At 39.3% G+C, this 26,743-nt stretch overlaps 1 protein-coding gene across 7 annotated transcripts in view; it reads left to right on the top strand.

Moving 5' to 3' along the window:
• ARHGAP18 (Rho GTPase activating protein 18) overlaps positions 1-26,743 on the top strand; it is a 176,698-nt gene that overhangs the window by 61,344 nt on the left and 88,611 nt on the right. The window contains exon 1 of one of the 7 annotated variants that reach the window (XM_070496435.1): positions 17,467-17,611. The exons of the other annotated variants lie outside the window; for them this stretch is intronic. The gene's annotated coding sequence lies outside the window, so the exon portion shown is untranslated. Of the gene's footprint in view, positions 1-17,466; positions 17,612-26,743 lie in introns of those variants that run through there. 7 annotated transcript variants of the gene reach the window in all.

Here is a 26,743-nt window from a genome sequence, read left to right as displayed (position 1 = left end):
GAGTGAGTGGGGGTGGGGAGGAGAAAACAAGGTGGGACAGGTGGATCCAATAGCTTTGTAGACTACTTGAGGAAGGTAATTTTTGCTCAAAGTGAGATGGGTGCTGGTGAATGGGGAGGGTTTTGAACCTGGGAGGCACAGAGCCTATTCTGCTCTGTCCTTCTGTGAGAACTTCTGGCTGTTGTGTTGATTGTAGATGGTAGAAACAGGGACACTACTCAGGAGCTTAAGGTGATGGGGGCTTGGGCCAGGGTTTCAGTTGTTTATGTAGTGGACGTGGTGAGCATGAAGTATTTTGAAGTTAGAGCCTGTAGGATTTCCTGATGTCTGTGGTTTATGAACAAATGAGAATAGTTAAAGATTATTGCAGGGTTTGGCCTATGCACTCTATATATTTAGCTGGGGAAGAATTCTAGGGTGAAAGGGGCCTGCGTTGGGCAAGATCTGAAAATCAATTTTGGATGTGCAACTGGGAAACATCTTCTCAAGAGAAGCATTAAGGGTGGGACATGGTTGTCTTTTTTGATGAGGTCAGAATTTTTACATGAATTCACAGCATTTAAAAAAAACTATGTACTATATCATGGAGTTCTTTCCCTCTGAATTTGTGTAATATCTGAAATTATGTCCATTCTTTGGTGAAGGAAAGGATAGTAAGGGGTTTTTATAATACAATTATGTCATAAGTGAAGTAACATTTCCTTTTATTTTTCCTAACCTTAGCTTTTAAGGCATATTTCCTCATTCTAGTTTTGCAGGATTTAGTGGCCAAATGCATTTTTAACCTGTCCATATGGATAATTGTTTTCCAGATCAATCGAATCCTCCCTTTTGTGACTTAAGAGTACATTCTAAAAACTTACTTTTTTTTTTTACCGTGTAGTTGAGAAGACATCCATAATTTTCTCTTGAATTGTTAAAAGACACACCCGGTATTCCAGCTAGACTGGTCTTTATGTAGAGTACCGTGCTATTTGCCTTTTAACTGCCCTTGTCTGTGAGGCCTGTGATTTTTGTGGGCCTGTCTAAAGTTAGCTGCATGGAACTTATATTAGGTTTATGCTTTTCAAATATAAGGATTTAGAAATCTCAAGAATTCTCCCCCTCCCTAAAAAAAACAAACCTGCTGGAAACTTTCCTTTTTCCATGGCATACTTACTGCTTTCGCTGTCCACCTGCACTGCCCACTCTTGTCTCTCTTTTCTAAGTGGGGTGTGTGCTTATGTAAAGGCTTATGATTGTTCTTTTTATGTTTTAAGTTCTGAGGATTTGTCATGCTTTTAAGAGTATTGCAGCAAAATGAACTCACAAAAATGGATGCAGTTAATGATGCACATAATTGCTACTGGATTGCATGGCAATTAGATTTAAATAGCTTTTAATAATTAGACCACCAAAATGACTTATGTTTTTCTCTTATTGTTAAATTCCTCGTTAGCTGTAAACATGAGTCTCAGTCACATGTTAAAAGGAAGACCCAGCATCCTAGGGGCCAAGGCTGCATTTGTTTGAGGTGGAAGTTCCCTGTGCTCCATGGTCTTGGATCTGTGAGGCTTCACTTCCTTTGGCTGCCTTCTCTGTCCTGCCTCTTCTTGATTCGGCTCTGCCCAAGAGTCCTGAGAAGCCTCTCTGCTTGTCACCCTAGTGGTGTCACTGTGAGAGAGCTTGGAGCTGCAGAAACTTGAGACCTCCATGTTGTTGCTTGGGTGGTGACGGTACTGGGGTGCTGAGAGGGGAGCTATGTGACCTCCAGGTTTGGGTTGGGGGAGAAGATGAGTTAGGCTAGGTGTAATGCCCATCCACTCCTGAACTGTCTCCTCTAGGTAAGTCCTATCCTGACCTGACCTTTCATTTCAGACAAATGCTCTGAGGTGGAATGGTTTGTTGTAAGAGCTTTAGTCAGTATTGATATTTATTGACTTCTTTTTTCTTTGATAAGAGGAGAGAGAGAATAAGAAGTCATTATCTGAAGGGAGTGGGGAAGAGTGCAGGTGTTGGGAGTGGATTAAGGCAAAGGGAGCAGAAGGGATGATGGATAATTCTGGATAATTCTGAAGACACATTCTTTTGACTTCTGTGTTTGTTTCTGTGAGTTGGCCAAGTTTATCCCTTTTTTGCAAGAAGTAAACAGAAACCATGGAGACCTGTGTGGCCAGTTGCTGCATCTGGAGTCTTTTGCATACTCAAGTCCATTAAGTATCTAAATTTCCCTGTTGAAAGAGAGCGTAAAATGTTGTCTCCTTTGCTCATGCTATTTGGTAGTTGCTTTTTGGCTGCAGAGAATACTTAAGTGTCTTTAGGGAAAATGAAGTTTATTGCAGGCCTCTGGGTCATAGGGAAAGGAGGCGTTGCCTTCTTCCATCATGACTGTCACGTGGCCTGTCTGCTTCCTCTTTGAGACTCTATTCTGTCCTCTGGCTTTATAATCTCATTTCAATCTTGAGTTTGGCTCTTAGTGGATGCCCCAAGCTTGTTGCCTTCTATCGTTTTACATCTCATAGCAAACTGACCCATCTCTCTATTTCTTAATTTCAAATTTTTGAAAGGGGATCAGATTTGCCCAGTTAATCTTTTTCAGCTGCCTCAGGAAGCTTGTGATTTGACCATTTGGGGTCTTTTTAGAGAAGCAGAATCTGTGGGTAGGGCAGCTTCCCTCAGAAGGGATGTGGCACCTTTGCTAAGATGTTTAGGATGTGGCATCTTTGCTAAAACGTTGAGGACATCATACCTTTATCTGTTTCCTCATCTGTGAAATGAGCATAATAGCACTTTGTCTGCCTCACAAGGTTAATTATAAAGATCACATATGCAGCTTTTGAGAGTTTTCAAAAAATATACAGATAAAGAAGATGTGGTATATATATATACAATGAAATACTACTCAGCTTAGAAACGATGAAATCCGGCCGTTTGTGACAACATGGATGGACCTTGAGGGTATTATGCTAAGTGAAATAAATCAGAGGGAGAAAATCAAATACCGTATGATCTCACTCATAAGTAGAAGATAAAAATAACAACAAACACACACAGAGAGACAGAGATTGGAGTGGTGGTTACCAGAGGGGGTGAGGAGGACAAAAGGGGTGATTAGGCACATGTGTGTGGTGATGGGTGGTAATTAATCTTTGGGTGGTGACCATGGTATAATCTACACGGAAATCAAAATATATAACGTTGTACACCTGAAATTTATGTAACGTTATAAACCAATGTTACTGCAATAAAAAATAAAATTAAAAAATATATATATATACAGTTGAGAAGTATTATTACAAATCCTTTTCAATACAATATCTTAAATTTTCCCTAGGCATTTCACTTAACCAGAATTGTCATACTGAACTTTTTGGTTTAATTTGTGTTTTACTTTTTGTTGTGTACTAAAATGTAACTTCCTTGAGAATGGAGACGTTGCCTTTTTTTGTCTCTTTATACCTAGGCCTTAGCAAAGTGACCATCTCTAGGCAGGAAATACCAGTTTGAATGCATGAATAAGTGTGAGAGGGAGTAGAGTGTAGTAATTACACACAAGGACTTTGGAGCTAGACAGTCTGGGTTGGAGTCCTGCTTCTGTCATTTAATAGCTCTGTGACCTTGGGCAAGTTATTTAATGTCATAGGGCCTCAGTTTTTTCTTTTCCTTCTGCAAAGTGGGGATAATAGTGTCTAACTCGAGTGATTATGAGGATTGAATTAGTTAATATATGTAATGTTCTTAGTACTGTGCTTGGCAGAAAGCACAATAATTTTCTGTGATGTTGCGGGGCAGGCAAAGATGGTTACCTGTTGGTGAATTAATTTGGAAATACTGTTAGAAAGCATTTTTGAGACTGATTTGTAAATAATTTGGGAAAAGAATGGTTGCTTTAATACATATGCAGTGTAGCTTCTTTATTTTAAAAATAATATTTGTGGAATAAGTTAGAAAAATAGCTCAGATTATTATTTAATAACTTCTAAGAATACCAAAAAGGTAGCTTAAAAAGGACTTACAAGTATTGAATCCTTTGTAGGGCCAGGTGACTGTTTTGAATAGCTTTTTATGGTTTAGTTTGGGCAGATGCAAATTCATAAATCATTTGTTACTCTTAATGAGATGGAAAATCATCTTGTGTAGAACAAGGGAAAGGTGTTTGCTCATCTTCCTCAAAGAGCAAGTTGACCTTAAGTTACTGGAATCCTTGCAGGTAGAAGTACTGGGGTTTCACTATAACTAAGGTAAAGGCTTTGAGAAAAGGATCATTTTCACACTTTTTTTCCCTTTATAATATTAATTTATGTACTTTATGAGCAACTCTTGATGGCATAAGCAAGAAGTGATGTTTGATGGAGCAGAACTAAGCTGAGGGTCTGTATCCATGGCACAGCTCTGGGGGGATGTGTTCCCCCACCCAATTCCCCACTGAGCCGGGTACCCTATCCCCTTTCCCATTTAGAACACAAATTTGAAAACCTTGCTCTTGACTTTTCTCTTCATCTATATCGTACATAAAGTGAATTTATTTTAAATGCCTACTGTGCACTGGGCCCTAAGCTAGGAATTTCTGTTCTTTTGGCCACTTCTCAAGCCTCTCCTTTGCCTGAATTTCAAGTTGCTCTGAGCTCCGTAGCTCCAGCTTACAAATGACTTGCAAGAGCAGCCTGTCTTGCTTCCACCTCTAAGAGACTGGGGACTTTTTTGGTGGAAGTGGAAGTAACTAGAGGAAGGAATGAGATGATGAACTGCAGGCAGGGGGGAGATATGTGTCAATTAGAAATGCAGAAGTTGTTTTCCATAGGGAAAGAAATAGCATGAATGATATTTAAATTCCATGGAGCTGTAAATTCTCCAATTGTGCCATTTTATGGATTAATAGATTTCTTTTCACTGGCTAGAAAACTCAAAATACCATTTACTTGTAGCTTTGTTACTATAGGAAAATGTGTCCTAAGTTCCCAGCAGCAGGTTTAGAAATAAATTTTCAAACCCAAATAAAATCTTCAAGTGAGTCGGGAGTTACTGTTCGGTGTTTCTTTGTTGCCTCTCAGGTTCTCTGTGAATTAAGCAGTGGAAGCGCTGGTTTTTATCCTACTGTAGTACACTGTGCTCCCCCAGGGCCATGGCAGCTCTGTATACCCCAAGAACTGGGTCTTCCTGTATCTCCTAAACATGTACCTGTCTTCCATTAGGGATTCTGCACTTATCTAAATTCATCATTTATTCTGGAAAATTTAGGAAGATGGAAGTTGATATATGTCCTTATGACCCTAGTTGAATCAGATTAGAACTATATACTGTAATTAATTTAACGAAGTGGGAAATGCTGTAATGTTATGCTGCTGTAAGACTGCAACTTGGTAGAAAACTATTGGGATTCATACTAATAAGAATTTTTGAAGTTTAGGAGCTTTGGTTGTAAAAATCTGGTTTATCTCTGAATGCTAATGCCCGTCAGATACTGTCTATGTTTTGAGGAAAATACTAGGAGTTATTTATTGTTGATGAGCACCATAAAATTAGAATCCTACCTAGAAAGAGATTTGGGTAACTCAGAAAGACGTGAAGAATATGTAAATATGGAATATCTTAAATTTTAGATTACTTTTTAAAAATCTTAGTATTTATTTTAACTAAACAACTGTGAAGGTCTTTGCTGGGTGTAAATGATAAGTCTAGAATAAAATAAATGTAGGAATTCCTGCTTTGAAGGAGCTTGCAGTATAATTCAAACGGATTCCAAAAGAGCTTTTTCAGTATCATCTTTAGGAAGCTGTGGCATGGTTCTTTTAGATATAAAACTTTAAAAGAATTTGTTGTTGAGTAATTGAGATTTGGTTTGAGTAAGAAAAGATATTTGGCGACTGAAGTTGAAAGGAACTTTGGCTATTTATAGCTAGTCTAGAAACATGTAACTCAATCAACTTATTCTATAATTAATGTTTTTGACTAGAGTTACTAAGTATGTGTCTGTTCATTTCTTTCTGGTCCAAATAATACGGTCACAGCTATGGTCCATCATCTGATAGAAATTATTTGGGTCAAGGTAGAAGTAAATTTGTAGAGTATCTTCTTTTTTTAAATAAATCATTGATTGTTAATTTTTAATTTATTATTGAAAATGGGGATCTGTATGCTTCAGTATTTCCAGACTAAAATTCTATTGAATTATAGCATTTTTGGATCATTCTGTATTATAGTATAGTCACACAGTGTCGTCATGCTGGAAATTGTATAGATGTATTAATCCTTTGCTCATTTTTTAGAGAAAGGTTTATATACTTAAGAATCAATGGAGGCCTGGCCTGTTATATAATAAATGAATGAAGTGTCTGACTGGAAAGTGCAGACCTCAGAAAATTTTGGGTTTTAGTAGAAAGCATTAGCTAGAATTTTTAAAATACTGAGTAAGCCCCAAAAAATCCTGTCTGCAGGTTGGATCTGACCCAGGCACCACCAGTTTGTGATTCCTATCCTAAAGATCAAGGTGCTTGTTTCATTTATCTGTTGCTTTGTAACATACCACCCAAAATGTAGTGGCTTAAAATGATAATAGTTTTCTCGCTTGATTCTGGAGCATCACAAGCAAGTTCTTTCTTGGGGTCTGTCAAGCAAGTGGGCTGAGGCGGGGGTCATCAGAGGCTTCTTCACATGCAGGTTTGGCACTTGGGCTGGTGGGTCATCTCTTTCTCCTTGTGCAGCTTCTCCTCATAGCATGACCATGTCACAATAGTCAGACTTCCTACGCTCACATTGGGCTTTCCCCAGCATGAGCTTTCCAAGAAGTCTAAGTAGAAACTGCCAGGCTTCTTCTTAGGAATCTGCCGGAAGTTACTGAGTGCCACTTGGCCATATTCTATTGGCCAACTAATCACAGGCCAGCTCAGATTCAAGTCTGTGGGGGAATAGACGTCACCTCTCAATGAGGGAATGGCTTGCACGCAGGGAGGCCGTCTTTGGACACAAGCTACTCAGTTATCCTTCCAGTCTCTTTGTATCTTTCCCTCCTGGTCTTATTGTCTACTTCTCCAGAAATTTGTTCCCTGGAGCCAAACTTTAAAATTCTTCACTAGTATATACTCATCCTATGTGCATTTATCCCTCTGCCTTGCTTGGTCAGGTACGTTTATATTGGAGAAGTGTTTCTAACATCAAGAACATAAATGCCTTAAGCGGGGGCCTAATTTTTCTTTATCCCACGCACTAGATGGCTTGAGTACCCTGTATATAACAGAAATTCAACTACATGTATGAATTGATTGATATTTGATATTTTGGAAGGATTAGGTTTCGTTATTTGCAGGTCAATTTATTATGGAGCCTCTTTTTCTTTCCACTGAAAAAATATGCTTGATTCTCAAAAATGTTTTTCAAAGAGAGATCTAAATTTGAATTTGATTTTAGGCACAAGTGAATTTGAATTTAGGAAAAATAAGTCCTGGAAAATGAGACACCCCTTGTGAAGAAAATGTCCCTCTATTTGATAGCAGCAAAGTTGCCAGAGGCCCTTGTTATTTACATTCAGTGATATTTACTCTAAGGTACTGTTGGAGTCAGATGTAGTATTTTGGAGTGCATAATATTTTTGAGATCCCGTAATACATATGGAAAACATCCCAGAGGCTATATAAAAATTAATTGCCGGTATTTGAGTTACTTAGTTTTCTACTCCCACTGCATTAGTTACATTTAACAGTTGTCCAATAATTATCGTCGAACCTTAATGTACCTAAAAAACATCACTGTAGGATTTCCTTTCTTTCTTGTTTAGAAACTTTTGCTTTACTGTACCTATTACTAAACTGTCTTTGTTTCTTGCCACACTTTCTTCAAAGCAAGGAGGAAGATACATGGCTAGGATACCCTCTGAACTCCGGGGGCGGGGGGGGGTGGGGTGCCGGGGGGGAGTGCTTTTCCCTTAAATAAAAAAAGGAATTTTTTAAAACAGTACTTTAAGATTGGAATATGTTTATATTTCTTTAGAAGTACTTTGCCTCTCCAGTTAGGGTTGCCATTGTTTTTGTGAGGAGCTACTGCGTAAATTGAAATTATTTCTCTATAGAATTGAGGGTAATGCTTTATTTGTCAGATCACTTAACTCCTAAGATTTTAGGGTCATTTAGATAAATACATTTTCACCAATTTCCTGATCCCCTATACTGTAGACTGGAAACTGTATCATTTCCATTTTTGTTGGCAAAAACATCTTTCACATGAAAGGCAGTTCTAATTGCTTTTCACACATCTCCGGAGAAGCTAATATTCAGTTAATCTGCTTAAAGCAAAGTTTCTTCAGTAAATAAGCCAAAGGGTTAGATCTCTGTTTCCCAAATTGTGTGTGGAACACTGTTACTAGATGTTCCATTAAAGAAGCATTTTGTGGTCTAATATTTTGGTGTAAATAAAATTTACTGCAGGAATTTTGCATATAATACCCTAGCATGTATTGTGAATTCCTAAAAAATGTGTAGCAAGAAGCATATTCCAAATTTATTTGACCTAGGAGTCCCCCTTTTTAATTTTTGCAGAACATTTGTTACCAATGTTTTAGGAAACACAATTTGTGAAATCTCAAAATGCTATCTCTTTATATGTGGAAAAATGTTAAAAAAAACTTTACACTTTGAAATTAGTAAGAAACATATGTATATATTTTGTATTAGTTTTTATATTGCCCTTCTTCTGCCGGCCACCATCCATTTCATCTATACGTGCATACTCTGTAGACTCTCCCTTTGGTGAACATGTTTCCACAGTAAGAATGTTTCTTGCTTTTTAATACCCAGGATTCATAGAACACAAGGCTTTTAATAAAACATTTTTTAGCTTATGGTTTTATAGGGAAATTTATATTTATGCTTCCAAACCCAATATGACATTTTAAACACAGATGTAGGGGAAATATTTTGAGTTAGATTTTTAGTATGATGTGGACAGCTTGAAAAACATATTCAATATCTGCCATGTGACAGTCTAGAAGCAACACTTAATCTTAGTAATTGTTGGATCTTTAGTAAAGAGCATTTTAGGCATTTTACATTCCATGTGATAGTGTGTTAATTACATATGAGAGTTTTGCTGTGTGTTATTTTTTAGAAACTGGTTGAGGGTCTTGGGTAGATGTTATATATTACTTTTTCCTTTCAAAAGAATAGGACAATCCTAGTGATTTTTTGCAGAACATTGGTTTTTGGGGAAGGATGACTGCCACTAAGTTAGAGAGGCTGTTTTAACTCCTTCCGTCCTCGTAACAACCCAAGCAGGCGGGTGACAATCTCTTCGATTAACACAGGAAGAAATGGAGGCACAGAGTGGTGAAGTCATTTGCCTGAGATGGTACAGCTAGTAAGGGCTGAGATTTGGACCTGGACAGACTCTGTCAAGGTCTTCACCACTATGCTGTTCATAGCAATTTTTTGTTTCCAACTTTTGTCAACTGAAGGTGGTTTCTAGAAGTGTATACAGAGCAAGTTAAATTACAACTGCATGTTTGATTGGTAGTTTGTGTGTATGTTTATAATAAAAATTCTGCTCTCTTTGGTATTGAGAGAAGGTTCTGCCAATCTGGATTTTAAGCAGTTCATTAGCAGTAACATAGGCACTTTGGGAAATCACCTTAACGGCTTTCAGTCCCCAAGATACCATTTACTGCAATGAAGTAGTAAATAGTTTTATTAAATTCTGCCACTTAGTAAATAATGTTGTGTGGCCTTGAGGTGTCTCCTGGCATTTGTGGTCAGCTATTCACGTAACCGGGGCAAATTTTTCATAGAGGAAAAGAAAAACAAATATTTATTGAATACTCTCTATGTTCAATGCCCTTTAAAATGGAATTTGTTTTATCCTCATCAGGGGAAAATTATTATCCTTGCCTTAAAAAAGGGAAAGCTCCTGTACATGGAATAGCTGGTCGCAGATCCCACAGCTTGTATATGGATAAATTCTGCTTTGAACCCTGGTCATTTGCATTCTGCTGAGAGGCGCCGAATAAGTGCACTTCTCTCCACTCTGAGTTTTTCTCTCTTCAAAGCATGACAGTGGGGCCTCAGTGTATGGGAAGGGTGCCTTCCATGGCAAGCCCTGCTCTGGGTGTTTCAAAGAGCAGTCTGCGCGTGCCATGGCTGTGGTGGAGCCGCAGGAACCCATGGGGAAGTAAGGGTTCCTGTAGATAAAGGAGAGGAGAAAGCCCTGGGCTGGGGCCTCTCTTCTCTCTCTATCAGTTGGAAACTCTCTTCAAATGCATTGAAAATCTCCCGGAACCAGCATGACGCAGTTATAAGATATGGCTTTAAAATACTGCCACTGCCACCTCCACCACCACTGTCATCATTGCCATTAGGTGGTTGTATCTTGCTATAAAGGTGGAACAGTCAGACTCTCCTTATCCCTACAAGCAGGACAGTAAGATAGCTGAGAATCTGCACTGTCTGCGTGTCTTCCCCAGCAATCTAGATGGTCTCAGTGCCCTTTCTGTTGCATGAGAACTGTCCACTGAAATCCAAATGAGCAATTCTCTTTAGCTGCGATAGTATGGAAATGTCGCAGTTGCCAATGAACAACTCCTTTTCCCTTAGTAAAATAATTCAAAGACTTCAGGGGCCACCAGGACATTAAAGTTTTGGCCTACCACAGACCCAAAAGTCTCAAAATAAAATGTCCTGTGTGGTGTTTCAAAAGCACTTTTTTTTTTTAAACTTTTTATTAAGATTATGATAGTTTACAACCTTGTGAAATTTCAGTTGTACGTTATTGTCAGTCATGTTGTAGGTGCACCCCTTCACCCTTTTTGCCCTCCCCCCACCCCCCCTTTCCCCTGGTAACCACCAATCAGTTCTCTTTGTCTATATGTTTAACTTCCACCTACGAGTGGAGTCATACAGAGTTCGTCTTTCTCTATCTGGCTTATTTCACTTAACATAATGCCCTCAAGGTCCATCCATGTTGTTGTAAATGGGACTATTTTATCCTTTTTTATGGCTGAGTAGTATTGCATTGTATATATAAACCATATCTTCTTTATCCAATCATCAGTTGATGGGCACTTAGGTTGCTTCCCTGTCTTGGCTATTGTAAATAATGCTGCGATGAACATAGGGGTGCGTGGGACTTTTGGAATTGCTGATTTCAAGATCTTTGGATAGATACCCAGTAGTGGGATGGCTTGGTCATATGGTATTTCTATTTTTAATTTTTTGAGAGATCTCCATACTGTTTTCCATAGTGGCTGCACCAGTTTGCATTCCCACCAACAGTGTATGAGGGTTCCTTTTTCTCCACAACGTCTCCAACATTTGTCACTTTTTGTTTTGGTTATTTTTTGCCATTCTAACAGGTGTAAGGTGATATCTTAGTGTAGTTTTGATTTGCATTTCCCTGATGATTAGTGATGATGAGCATCTTTTCATGTGTCTATTGGCCATCCGTGTATCATCTTTGGAGAAATGTCTGTTCATGTCCCCTGCCCATTTTTTGATCAGGTTGTTTGATTTTTTGTTGTTGAGCTGTGTGAGTTCTTTATATATTATGGAGATTAACCCTTTGTCAGATATATAACTTGTAAATATTTTTTCCCAACTAGTGGTTGTTTTTTTGTTTCAATCCTGTTTCCCTTGCCTTGAAGAAGCTCTTTAGTCTGATGAAGTCCCATTTGTTTGTTCTTTCTATTCTTTCCCTCATCTGAGGAGATATGGTGTCCAATAAGATCCTTTTGATACTGATGTGAAAGAGTGTACTGCCTGTATTCTCTTCTAGAAGACTTATTGTTTCAGGTCTAATCTTTAGGTCTTTGATCCATTTTGAGTTTATTTTTGTGAATGGTGAAAAGAATGGTCAATTTTCATTCTTTTACATGTGGCTGTCCAGTTTTCCCAGCACCGTTTGTTGAAGAGATTTTCTTTTCTCCATTGTAGGCCCTTAGCTCCTTTGTCGAAGATTAGCTGTCCGTAGATGTGTGGTTTTATTTCTGGGCTTTCAAATATGTTCCATTGATCTCTGCACCTGTTTTTGTACCAGTTCCATGCTGTTTTGATTACTGTAGCTTTGTAGTATGCTTTAAAGTCAGAGATTGTGATGCCTGCAGGTTTGTTCTTTTTTCTCAGGATTGCTTTAGCAATTCGGGGTCTTTTGTTGCCTCATATGAATTTTAGGATTCTTTGTTCTATTTCTTTAAAGAATGTCATTGGGATTCTGGTTGGGATAGTGTTGAATCTGTAGATTGCTTTAGGTAGTATGGACATTTTAACTTTGTTTATTCTTCCAATCCATGTGCATGGGATGTCTTTCCATCTCTTTATGTTGTCGTCAGTTTCCTTCAGGAAAGTCTTGTAGTTTTCGTTGTATAGGTCTTTCACTTCCTTGGTTAAATTTACCCCCAGGTAGTTTATTCTTTTTGTTGTGATTGTGAATGGGACTGAGTTCTTGGGTTCTTTTTCTGTTAGTTCATTGTTAGAGTATAGAAATGCTACTGATTTATGTATGTTGATTTTATACCCTGCAACTTTGCTGTAGCTGTTGATTATTTCTAATAGTTTTCCTATGGATTCTTTGGGGTTTTCTATATATAAGATCATGTTGTCTGCAAACAGCAAGAGTTTCACTTCTTCCTTGCCTATTTGGATTCCTTTTATTTCTTTTTCTTGCCGAAGTGCTCTGGCTAAAACCTCGAGTACTATGTTGAATAAGAGCGGTGAGAGTGGACACCCTTGTCTTGCTCCTGTTCTTAGAGGGATGGCTTTCAGTTTTTGCCCATTGAGTATGATGTTGGCTATGGGTTTGTCATATATGACCTTTATTATGTTGAGGTACTTTCCTTCTATACCCATTTTATTGAGAGGTTTTATCATAAATGGACGTTGGATCTTGTTGAATGCTTTCTCTGCATCTATTGAGATGATCATGTGGTTTTTGTTTCTCATTTTGTTACTGTAGTGTATCACGTCGATTGACTTGCAGATGTTGAACCATCCCTGTGTCCCTGGTATAAATCCCACTTGATCATGGTGTATAATCTTTTTAATGTATTGCTGTATTCGGTTTGCCAAAATTTTGTTGAGGATTTTTGCATCTATGTTCATCAGTGATATTGGCCTGTAGTTCTCTTTTTTCGTGGTGTCCTTGTCAGGTTTTGGGATCAGGGTGATTTTGGCTTCATAGAGTGTGTTAGGGAGTGCTCCATCTTCCTCAATTTTCTGGAATAGTTTGAGAAGGATAGGTATTAAATCTTCTTTAATGTTTGGTAGAATTCTCCAGAGAAGCCATCTGGTCCTGGACTTTTATTTTTGGGGAGGTTTTGGATTACTGTTTCAATTTCTTTACTTGTGATTGGTCTATTCAGATTCTCTATTTCTTCCTGTTTCAGTTTTGGGAGGATGTAAGAGTTTATCCATTTCTTCTAGGTTGTCCAATTTGTTGGCATATAATTTTTCATAGTATTCTCTTATGATCTTCAAAAGCACTTTTGATGAAATTCCTGAAAATATTTAAGAAGATGGTGAGTGAGGGCCAGCTGGCTGGAGAGCAGATATTTGTGACTTTCTTTTAGCCATAGATGTTTTGCACAGTGAGTAGATTTTCTTAGTTTATAACTGTAAACCAAGTGATCAACTCACCACACCTCCTTCTGGAGCTTCCCCATTTCTAGGCAAAATAATTTGAAACTTGTCAGAAAGCCAAAGGTTGGGGATTGATTTAGTCTCAGTCCCAAACCTAGACCTGTTTTATAAATAGTTGATTTCCAGGCCAGGGTGTCCCTGCATGACATGTTCCCATAAATGTCCTGCTGCCACAAATTGCCAGTCTTAGCAAAAATAGAATTCTGTGTCCACTCAAAGTGCTTCTGCTTTCCTAGGATGCCATCCTGTGTAACTCTACCAGGTAGAGTGGGTGATGTGGATGATGTCTGCATGCCTTCCTATTTGTCTTCCAAGGTTCTGTGCCTTTTTAAGCTCCTTGACATTATGTCCTTGTATATCCTTGATATTGTATCCATTATATCTATACCCTGGCAAATGGTTCGCATGGAACTATCTTCTAAAACTGCCAAGTCTACAAACCCAGTGCAGAAAGGACAGGGAAGGGGAAGGAAAATCTGAGCCCTGTGCTGCCGGGGAACTCAGGCATAATGGAATACTCTTGAGAAAGGGGCCTGCTCAGGCAAGCTGAGATCCCTAGACAACCTGCCTCTTTGAGAAGGAAGGAAGGAGACTTGTGTTCTGTAAAGAGTAAAACATTTTATAAAACATTTTGTAAAGACAAAATGGGCAGAAAAGCACAGGCTGCCCAGTCCTTGTCTTGGACCAGTGGGCCCAGAGGTATCAGTCAAGGGAAAGAGGGGTGTCCCTGGGCTTCAGGGTCAAGAACAGAAAAAATGGGCAGAGGCCTAGAAGAGAGCAATTATGGATGGAAGGGACGCTTGCTTCTGTCACCTTACAGAGGTGCTGGCAGCTCAGGCTGGGTCCTGATGGCTATGAGAGGAGGCCATGCCTAAGGCACCGGGGCCATGGAGGTGGCATGCAAGAGCAGCCAAGAACCCAGGAAGGCCACTGTGGGCTGACCAGGAGCGGGAGCATCAGGCCAGTGGGCATGGCAGTCACCAGAGCACCTGGCTGCAGGGAGGTGTGGCCTCCGTACATTCTCCAAGGAGAATGTAGCCTCTTGGCGGCCTTTTGAGGAACTGAAAGCAGACTAAGGGTGGGAGAAGATTCCCGAGATTACGTGGATGGGGTGTGCGCCAGAGACCATTTGTGTGTTGCCGTTGTGGGGTGGTTCACATCCTCTCAATTATGCTTCCTGGGTAGGTGGCCAGGGAAGCAGCTGTTCAGGTGTATCTTCTTTTACTTTTTAATTGATAGCACTGATATTAAAGATCTCTCTTTTAAAATTTTGTTCTGTGAACCCTAGGCCAGTAAGTTTAAAGCTTGGGAGGGGCCAGTCTTCACATTTCTGTCTGAAATCCTGGTAAACCAAGCATCTTGAAGAAAGTATTGAAAGAGTACATTTCATTAGGAAAAACTAGCTTCCGGAGCAAAACGTTACAGTGCACAGAATTCGTTGTAGGCTGAAGCAAGGGGTCTGCTTGCTGCGGTGTCTCCCCACCCCCAGCCCCTATCTGCTGCTCCATGAGTGGAGTTCCTGGGGCTTTTGAGGACCCCATGCTGATAAGAGCTGGGCAAAGTCTGTGAGGTCCTTTATCAAGGACTGGGGTGGGGAAAGTGGTGGTGTATTTGCATTGCAGGTGACCGTTTCTGGGTTATTCACTCCCATCCTTCCCCTCACATACTCAACTGCTTCTTCCCCCATCTCATTTTTATTAGTGGACTAAGTTAATGACTGAATAGCCTATTAAATTGTGTGGATTTTTTGCAGTAATATAACATGCCTTATATTACTCATCAAAGGACTGCGTAAACTGAGCCCAATATATAAATGACCAAGATGTAAAGCAATTCTTATGCCGTGTTTTTGCATACCACTAGCATCTTTTTTCAGTAAGTCAAAAGCAGTTTGTATTCAATCAAAGATGATAGCACTGAAGTGAATTTCAATTTCAGAGATTTTTAAGAAAACTTCCAAATATTATGAAAGCATATAAGATTTATTTGGTCCCTCATGAATCTTCTAAATTGTGACATGTGTTGTTAAGCTCATGAAATTGTGGTATGAAATGTTTTCCTTCTCTTTGAGAGGAATATTAAATGCTACGAATCTACATAATGCTGTATTATTGATAAGTATCCTCTTCTCTATGCAAGAATATTTTCAAAGTGAATATTTACATTATTTAGTATTTGGTTTGCATGACATCTTAGATAAGGGGTAAATAAGGGCAGTATTACTGATCTGTTTGAAAATGAGCCTTATCTATAGATTGTAAAATTGTACCTGTGAGTAATGTCAACCATCAACTGTTTTTTATTATCTGAGTTATCATGTTTTATTATATTTAGAACATGAACCATTTTCCATTTGGAGAATTTGTGTGTTGTTATCTAATGATAGATGACTTGAATTAGGGTAAAATCTACCACTTTTGTTTAAACATTAGATATTTAAGAGTTTGCCATTTTAAGTATGGCACTTGTAGGACTATATCTAATGTGTATGTCCTTAGTTCAGCAGTGGTTTCATTCATTTTCTTGGCATGTACCACTGTAGGCACTGCACATATATGAAGATAATATTGGTACTTTATAAATAAGTCATTTGGTTCATTTTTACCTATAATTTCCATACAAATCATTTCACATACACACATATATATGGGTTTACATGAGTAGGAAGTTTGTATTGATTTTGTGATGAATAAAATGTTATAAATGAACTATTTAGACAAAGCAATTGTATGTTTTCTTGTTGATAGCATTAGGTTCATAATTTAATTTATGTAATTATTTTAAAACAGAAATTAACTATCCCCCTTTTAAAATTAAATATCAAGTAAGTCAAACTAGTCAAAACTTCTTTGTAGTTTCGGAACTCAGAATGGGAATTTGAAGGCTGGGATGCCAGGAATGAGGGAGGGATAGAAAGGATTGTTTTTGCAAGGATGCTGTTTCTCAGGTCCCCATGAAAAGCAAATGGAAAAATGTATGATTTTTCTGAGGGATGAGAGAAATAGGTGGCTAAATGTATGTATTTTGCCTTCACACTTACAATGATTTCTAAAACTATGCCAAAAAGACCGCTTAATACAGAAATAGTGTATAAGTGGATTATCATTCTTGTGTCTTTCATCAAACCACTCTGGTGAGGTTTTCAAATGCAGAAACAGTAGCTGCCCATTTCTCCTCCCTGGGGGATGCTCCCGTCTTCATCTGAGAGGAGGAGTGTTGCCTTTCCGGTTTCTCCTTGTTGTCTTTCCTGCTAGAGATGGATAAGTTTGTTCCCAAGTTGCTGATGAGGCCTCAGCGGCCTGGCTGGGGAGTGATTGTTAGTGGTAGCAACTCTTTATTCCTCTAGAGATTTAAAATTAGCCCCCTTGGTTCAGCTTGTTCAATACATTCCAGACAAAAAAGAAGTACAGCACATACATTTTTGGATGGTAAGGAATTACTTAGAATCTGTCTCTTCTTGGCCTTGTGGCATTGAGATTCTCAAGGAGGTAGAAAGAAAATAGAGATTTTTATATTAGACAATAGTTAGATCCAGTGCATTAGAATCAGTCTGCTGAATCTCCAAACAATGGAATCATAGTTGCTGGTAGCAGCTGTATTTGTTTTCATTACCCAGTGTTGTAGCTGTCAAGGATAAGAGATCTTTAAAAAAAAAAAACCAAAAAACAAAAACAGCTGTTACTATGTTAATTCCTTCAAGTTTGTTGAGTAGAAACTTAATATTCTGTCCTATGCTAGGCACACTATGCTATTCAGAGATAAACCCCTGTAAGGAGTTTTCAAATTTCTACTAAGTTTGATGAGGTGTGTCACATATCTGTGATACAGGACAGGAAGTAACAGTTACTATAATAGAAGTTAAAAAAAATCAACAACCCTGCTATGGGTATTTGCAGAGGAAAGACATCTTACATTCAACTAAGGACCGGAGAAAGTGTCAAGTTTCATCTTGTTGGAGTGGTTGGGTAGGATTCACCTTTGGGGAAAGAAGGTAAACACATTCTGAGGAGAGAAAGGCTCAGGTAGGCTTAATTCTAGCTGGATTCTAATTGGGCTAGAGGACAGGATGCTTAGAGAGGAGGAAGGAAAGCCTGGAAGGGAGCTTGAGGCCAATTTGTAGTAAGACTTAAAGGTCAATCTTTAAGAGTTGGGACTGAAGGTTTGGAATTTCTGTCAATCATTGTCTGCTGTGACCTGCCCACTTTTCTGAATACCCAGCTGATCCATCATGGACCATTGGATCTGGTGAACTGGGACAGGTGTAATGGAATGGCATTGTGCTGAAAAGAGGGGGCTCTGGATGGGGAGACAGCATGGTTTCATTTCCTGGATCCAGCACTTACTAGTTATGTGACCTTGGGCAAGTTACTAAACTTCTCTGTTGCCTCCCTGGTGGTGTGAGGATTAAATGAGGTAAACTATGTAAAGCATGCAGGTCTGTTGCAAATGACTAAAGAAGTGCTTGGTCCTTACTGAATTTCTTATGCTGGCTGAGATCGTCTCTGCCCGTCTGCCCTGTGATGAGCTCAGTTCACCATACATCTGTGAGTGAATCCAGAGACAGGCAGGGAGATGGTCAGCGCAGGTAAAGATGTGGTTGGAAGAAAGGGTGGCTTTTTGTATGAAATGTAAGTAGCTTCCTGTAAGCTCATTTCCTATATTGAAGTCTGCCTTCCTAGAACAAAGATGCTCACCTATCTCCTTCCCATGTTCAGGGAAGAGAATAAAAGGAGCGTTTTCAGGCCAGGCTGACGTTGGTGGGCTTTGAGCCTGACTCGGGCATCCTGATGAGTCCTCCTTGGTGCCTGAGGAGAGGGAAGAGGTTATGGCTTGCCAGCTCTGGACAGCAGAAAACTCTTTCTTAACTCTATGCGGGTGAGGTTACAGCTACGCGCTCTGTCAGTAGGTCCTCAAACCCTTAGTAGATCCAGAGCTAACATTTGTAGTTTCTACCGTTTGCAGTAACTTGGAAGGTTAGAAAATGTGGTCGTTTACAGTTTCTTTGAGACCTGCGAACCAGAGTTGCAAGTCCTGAGGCTGTGGTACATAGAAACCGGTCCCTAACAAGGGAGCAGAATCCCTGCTCAGTGCCTGCAGCCAACTCATGTCCCGAAGCAGTGAAACTCTGGGCTTATTTAGGGAGAGAATTCAGTGAAAGTTGACTAGGTGACTGCCCTGACTTCTGAAAGAAATATGAATCTGGAGAAAGCCAGGAGTCTGTATAAATACTTCTGAGGAGTCTGGAAGCTCTTGGCCCATATTTCTCTTGAATATCCAGGTGGTTGGCTTTCTTGGTATCCCAGGGAAGAGGCTGAACTTGGGAGAAATTAGCTTCCTGTGAGGGGCCAAGGGAATTCTGGGTAAGCCTCTGGCATTTGTCAGCTTACCTAAGAGAGGACCTTTGACCTGGTGTCTTACTGATGGAGTGCTAGGCTTGACACTACTGTCATTGGCCAGATTAGAGGGTAGGGTGAGCTCTCTAGGGCTCTCTGATAATCGTGTGTAGAGTGCATAGGGAGCCTTTGTGAATGGCTGGAAAAAAGACAAGCCATCTAGGAGATGAGCAGCCCGGCCTGCAGAGGGCAGTGCCGATGACCATGTGGCTGAGGCAGACAGAAGCCGGCCACTGTAGTGGGGTTTGGCACTAGTGAGAGTATTTGTGCTGGCACGTTGCCCTGCTGGGAAGATTCTTTGTCCAGAGAGGTGACTTGAGGAAATACTCACAGTTGGATTCCAAGAGGCTGTCTCACACTGTGGGAGATCTAGTTATTATAGCCTTTTGTAAAATATCTATTTATTTAATTTTCCTTTAGTACAGACTTTTTCTTTTTACAGTGAGTCAACTTGCTTTTGATTTTGAAAGTTGTTGCCAACACACTGGATTGTTGAGTAAAGAAGTTTCCTTGGTTTCCTAGGCTTGAGCAAGGAAGAGCATGATACAGAGAGGAAAAAACCATGCAGCTCTCGCTCACTCTCGGGCTGTCATTATTCTTGAGGAACTCGAGTATCAGCTATATTAATCTTTGCACGTAGGTCATGTGGGTGGATAAGAGGAAGTGGGAAGGAAAAAACCCAACTTTGTAGATTTGAGTCTGGTAAAACTGTATCAAATGGTCACCAACGTGATTAGTTTATGGTTGCATTTAAGTATAATTTTTGAAAAGGCTGGGCTTTTTCAGCATCTCACTTTATGATGAAAAATATATATAATAATAGCTAAGCTTTACACAGTGCCTGTATTTGCCCAGCACTATCTATGGGCTTTTCAATAGCCTCTATTTGAATATTGATTTCTATATCCTTCACAGTACTGTGAAGGGAGGGATAATTATTATCTCTATTTTGCAATCAGGGAAATGAGGCACAAAGGTTAAGAAAACTTGCTCAAGGTGACACACTAGGAAAGTAGTAGCGCTGGGTTCAAAACCCTGTTCTCTTAATGGCTGCACTGTGTTCACCGTCCACAGCCTGAGTGTGAGGTAGGAATAGTAATCATTCTCTATTTCAGTGAACTTGGACCTGGATTTGCCCAGTTTAGTTCAGAAGTACCCATTCCACTTCTTGACGACCATGAAGGGCCTTATTTACTATTAGAAATCTTAGTACTGATATCTTCTATAATTCTAGAAGCATTCTTTACAGATCCCAGTGAAAAATTCCTTGTGCTATTGGTCCTTGGCAGTGGTAGGCTTTAGGCTAAATAACTTGTTTTTGGGGCTGAAATTTCTTGGCTTTTATGATTCACTTTGGCTGAAGTATGGTCAATGTATGTACTTCTGATACATGTCAAATATGTGAAAGTCACCAGATGGCAGACCACAATGATCCTCATGAGTTTCCTCTGGATATGTTAGTGATGGTTTGCAGTGCCCGACCTGTGCTCAGAGCTCCATTATGCTTAAAGTAGGTGGACGCGTGTCGTGTGTGTGTCTGTGTGTCTGTGAAACTTACAGACTAACACACAACATTCTAACATATTCAGTTATGAAATTTCAAAAATACTACCAACAAAATAGCATTCTCGTTAGAGAAATTTTGGAAAAATAAATAAAAGTACAAAGCAGGAAATAAAGGTCACTTATGTGACTACTCCACAGCTAGCCACTAATGAATTTTGCTTTCCTTCAGTAGTTTTACACGTTCCTAGAAATACTATCTTAAAGAAACAATTTGTGTTGTTAATATGCTGTTGTTCTCCCAGTTAAATTTTAACCAACATGTCGAATACAGAATGTTTCATGCATGCATTTTTGCTGGAGAAACCACAGATATGTAACTATTTATAGTGTTTCTTAGCTATCTCATGCATCATTTCCTCTTCTGCTTCCTCTGGGTCACTGGCAGTCCTGCCGCTGGCCTGCCTGTTCTCCACTCATGACATCTGAGTCATCGCTGACATCTCTCTCCCCAGGCCTGCTCGAGGAGCGCGCTATTGAGCTTTGTTATTTTTTTCTCCCTAGAATTTCTCACATCTGTACTTTATTTTTCAACGACTGCCACCCTAAGCTGCCCTTCAACCATCTTATGCTGTCAGTGTCTGTTTCTTGGCCTCTAACTTCTTGTCTTTTCAATCCACACTTTAAAAAGTAATTTTCTCACAAGTGTTTTCTCACCGTCTTGTTCTTAGAAAAACTCTCCCATAGTAACACCTCTGTATTACTTTCTAGTTATCCCTACATCATTTTAAGATTCTTGATGGTGTCCTCCTTCACCTCGTCAACTCCGTGCAAGGCAAAGAGACAAAAGACACACCTTGGTTCTTGTTATTGCATTGCTAAAGGTAAATTGGGCTGACCCTAGTGAAAATTGTGAAATAAGGAAAGTCTTGGCTATCTTCAACGTCTATTTATTTTTGACCCACTATGGTTTTTCTTTCCTCCTGTTTTTTATTTCCTATTCTTCTTGCTCCATAATTCACACTTCTAATCAAATATGAAAGGATCTGATATTGGTGGTTTATACTTGAATAAATGTGATGACATAGTCTTTTGTGTAATCAAGTGTCTTTAATGAATTGAAGCTAGTGCGAGTAAATAGTTTTTCATTTTTTAAAAAAGGCCCTTATTTGGCAAATAGAAAGTTTGCAACTCTGTGTTGATTCCATCCACCCCAAATTTTTTAAAAAGAAATTTTTCCTGGAGTATGTAAATCTGGCAGTAATTACTTTAAACCGTGGCAGTGATAAAGGAAAAGAGAGGCAGAAGGAGGAGAAAGAACTAGAACAGCCAATAGGAGATAGTAATATTATCAAGCTATGTCCTTTGATAAAAACGCGTTATTAGGAGCATATTTTTCTTTGATAAAAATGCATTGTGTATGATTTTTTTCAAAAAAACACATTCTCTTTGGATTTTATTGTGTGGTCCCTTGTTCTCAGCCACCTGTGTACATTTATCGTATCCATCTTAGAATATAAACCATAAAAGAACTGAACATGTTGTTTTCTTTACTTATCCCCAAATTTGAACATCAAGTTAATGCCAAGCATGCTGTGAACAGTCAACACATGATTGCTGATTATATGACAGTGTTTGGGGACATAATAATTTTTCTTTGTATCTCCAACGTATTAGTTTATTTTTACCCAAATAGAATGAAAGAATTTGACTCTCTAACACCAGTGTCAGAAATCCACGGTTCAACAACTACCCACAGACAATGCCTCCTGGTTGTCGATGAGGACATTTCATTTGCAACCTGTGTTGGGAGCAGCTGTGGTTTGATTCCTGTGTTGCTGCTTGGCTGTAAGACCTCATCTTTTGCTTTGGGGACTGGCCCAGAAAGGGAAACTAGCCGGAGGCCTTGTGGAAATGAGGCTAGTGTCCTTCAGCGTCATATCAGTATTCTGGCTTGGCAAAGAGACATCACATGGATTATTTTACATTCTAAAGCTGGAGTTATCTCTTTTGTGACCCTGGCATGTCTTCATACTTATCGACACCAATATTGTCCTTTCCTTGGTTCAGCCAAAGTTAGGGAGGTGGGGGGAGAGGTGGAATGACTTTTCTCCAGAAAGTGTGATGGGGATTGATGCAATGTCTGCTTTCATACACTGAATCTTCAGTGACTCTACTTTTTAAAAATTCTATGATTCTGTAATTACAGTGTGTCCTATTGGCACAACTGTTGCATTATAAACTTAATAAGTTAAAAAGAATTCTACAAGAAAATGTGGGCTTTTCACCATGGTGGGAGGATATGGCTTGATGAGGTGGTGGAAAGAATTGATGTATTATGTAGCTGCCTGGAACATCTGCTGCCTGAAGGCAAGCCAATAAATGAGGTAGAGGAGATAAGAGATTGCCTAACCCGTGAGCTTGTTTGCCATGTTCTTGGAAAACAAGAAGGTGAAAGTCAGTGTTTTATGTATTTGGACTGTCTCACAGTGCTTGCTGTATATCAGACAACCCCTAGCTAACATCTTGGGGATTTTAGTTTGTTTTTTTATTTTGCATTTGCTTTCATGTTGCTGTATTTTAAGCCAATGCAGCAATGAGAAATGAATTTTTATTTATTCTATTTATGAAAGCAAAAAATGTTAATAGCTCATATAAAATGGAACTATACTTATAATGGCATCATAGCATATAAGGCGGTATTGTTATTCTTGCCTGAGAGGCTGAGGATTGAATTTATATGTTAGTGCAGATCTGGGAATGGGAAGAAAGTAGATGGAGTTTGTATATAAGCAATTATTGATTCATGTTAACTTTTCTTCATGAGGATGTTTTGTTTTTAGAGTAGTCATAATATTAAGAAATACTTCTGAATGAGAATTTTAACAAAGGATCACTAGCTTAATGGATTCTAGAGTAGCAACAATTCTCCATATCCAGGCGACTAGAGAACTAGGCGAGTCAGGATTGTGATGGCCTAGGTTATGGTTCTACTCAAAAGGTTTGGTCAAGAAAGGAAAGATTTGGCCTCACCTCCACTGTTGTAATTGCTCAAGTACGAAGGCACAACAGTTCCTCAGTGTTTTGACTGGAAATCTTGAGGTTTCTCTATACCACTCTTCTTGTCCATATAGTTTTGGCCTTAGAACTTCTTAGTATCTCTGGCCAAGACTGACTTTTCTAATAATCAAAGTCACTCGAACTAGAATGTTCCCAGGGTGAGTGCCGTGTCATTTTTTCAGTTCTAGGGCCCGGAATGGTTCTAGCTCCAGAGTTCTACCCAACGAGGCTTTGGCCTTGCCCAGGTTCACCTCTGGTCCTACAGACTCCTGTGAACTGGCAGCGTGTTGGGCTGCCTTGATGACTTTGTTAGGCTCTTTCTCCCTGTAGTATAGTGAAAAATCAAGCCAGAGTCCTGAAATGGGCAAGTGAAAGTTCCAGGAGCTTTTCTGCATGAAACTTGGAGGTTATGACTGAGGAAGCAGAAGAGAGAAAAAAAGTAACATTACTTTGAGTTTGTACGGTGCTTTCCAATCTCATTTAATTAAATTCTCACCATCCACAAATGAATAGAGCAGAGGAGTAAGGGGAGCTGTACAGAAGTAGATAAACTCTTCAGATGTGATTGGAGCAGAACTACAGATGCTCTGCTTTAGTCCAGTTGGCTTTTCTGCTGTTGTCCTTGTCACTCTTAGGGCCTTCTGTGTGGGTGTGGTAGTCTGATAATGACTCCCAAAGACTTAAGGTCCTGATCCCTGGAATCTGTGAATGGTATCTTATTTGAACAAAGGATGTTTGGAGATGCGGTTAGGTTAAGAATCTTGAGATGGGAGATTATCCTGGATTATCTAGTTGGACCCCAAATGCAATCACAGTCATCTTTATGAGAGTTAGAGGAGACTTTACTCACACAGAGGAGAAGGCATGTGAAAATGGAGGCAGAGATTGGAGTCATGTGGCCACAAACAATGGCATGATGATACCAACAGATGCTGGATAAGGCAAGGAATGGATCCCCTAGGAAGCTCTGGAGGGAATATGGCTCTATTGACACCTTGCCACCAGCGATCCTCATTTTGAACTTCTAGGCTCTAGAACTGTGAGAGAATAAATTGTTGTTATTTTAAGCCACCAAGTTTGTAGTAATTTGCGGAAACATGAAACCAATACACAAGGGAAGGGCAGTAAAAACGAAATGGAAAGCAACTTGGTCAGGAGGACTATGCCATGAAATTTAAGTTTTGGAAAGAATCGCCTTTTATTTACTTGTGCATAATATACGCTTTTAATACAAATCTGATCTGGTTTGATTCTGATCATCAACTTTCCAAAAGCAACACTCTGTGTCATGCATGTTTGTCTGTTTGCCCAACATGACTGTAAATTTGGCATTCTGGTTGGCTTGTTTATAATTGCAGCCACATTTCTTGGCACATAGTAGGGTCTTAGTAAATATTTTCCAAATGACTGCACGCTTAAGTATGAATATTTTTCAAATCAGGGCTCCAATCTGCTTTTCCAGCTATATTTCTCACTCTTCTTTTTTATATTCTTGCCAGAAAAAAAATCAAGTTGGTGAGATATAATGAATAATAACGACAATTTCCCTTATGAATAATAACTGTCCAGATGACAGATGGTGCTAGAATAGACTGATTACATAATATTAATTGCAATGTTTTGTTACTTCTTTAGGAGAAAGAGGCAAATCAAATGTATGTTAAGGATTTATTTTAAATTGTACTTTAAAGTGTGTTTTTAGCCTCAGTATAGATAAAATCCAAATGCATCCTGAGCTGGCAGCATTCTCCAGAGGCAGATGATCTTCAGAATAATGTCAGGGAGGCACTGTTCTTTCAGAGATACGATGATTTTGGACTGCTACTTTTGAAAACCTTTTTAAATAAGCATTGAAGCAAAAAGTTCATAGTAAAATCATTTTAATAAGTTGAAATTAAGCTATTTGGTGAATTCTGAAACATGCCTCACCATCTGAATGTAGTTTTCTGCTCGTGAATTGCTGAATTTTGTACTTGGGACAATATCCTGTCTTAGACAATCAAGCGAACAAGATAATTGATTTTGTTTCCCCAACTTTTCTTGTGAAAAATTTTAGCACTTAGAAATGTTTAAAAATGGGGTGATGAATACACATAAATCTTACATCTGGATTCAAAGTGTTAATTTTAAAAATTTAGAATTCCAAAGCTCAGGCCACACTCTACACTAATTAAATCTAAATGCCCCAATGAGTCAGAGGCATCAGTTTTGTTTTTTTGTTTGAAGGTCCCTGGGAGATTCCACAGTGCAGACAAGTTTGAAAGCCACTGTACTCTACCATTATCACACCAAAAATAATTATGGTCTAATATGCAATCTGTATTAACGTTTCTACAATGTTTCCCCAGATGCTTTTTATAGCTGTTTTGTTTCTAAACTACTTTGTATCTAGTTGCTATGTCTGCAGAGGGCAGGGGCTATTGTCTGTTCCTTTTTTTTTTTTTTTTGAGGAAGATTAGCCCTGAGCTAACTGCTGTCAGTCCTCTTTTTGCTGAGGAAGCCTGGCCTTGAGCTAACATCTGTGCCCATCTTACTCTACTTTATATGTGAGACGCCTTCCATAGCATGGCATGCCAAACGGTGCCATGTCCGCACCCGGGATCCGAACCGGGAAACCCTGGGCTGCCGAGAAGCTGAACGTGCGCACTTAACCGCTGCGCCACCGGGCCGGCCCCTATTGTCTGTTCTGTTGGGTGTTGTATCCCCAGTGCCTGGAAGAGAGACTGGTGCAGAACAGGTAATAATAAATATTTGTACATTGCATGAATTTAATCAGCGGCTCCTGCACTTTGCTGGGCATCTGTTCAGTGTGTTGTGTATGAATGTCTGAGTGATGTCTTCACCTATACGGTTTTTCTTGAGTGCAAATATGTCACCCTGGATTTAGAAAAAGATTAAGGGAGAACTGCTACCTTCTCATCAATGATACTTTTAGGTTGGTTCAGATATGTGTGCAGAGATGTGAGGTCGGATTTTATTTTGTGTTTTGTGTAAACATTGCTCAGAGACCCAAAAGGGCCTACCCATATGGATCCCTGGGGTTCTGGGGGGCACAGTTTGAAAAACCCCAGCTTGAAGGCTGCCCGTCCCCAGGATGAGCTGGCATTCTTGTTTGCGCAAAATCACCTTTCCATTTTCTTGCACTAACAGATTTAATTCCACTTTGGGGAAACGTGAAGCATAATTAGTAAAGAAAAT

This window comes from Equus asinus, chromosome 24, assembly GCF_041296235.1.
Source record: "Equus asinus isolate D_3611 breed Donkey chromosome 24, EquAss-T2T_v2, whole genome shotgun sequence".
NCBI lineage: Eukaryota > Metazoa > Chordata > Mammalia > Perissodactyla > Equidae > Equus > Equus asinus.
This window is presented reverse-complemented; position numbering and strand designations above follow the sequence as displayed.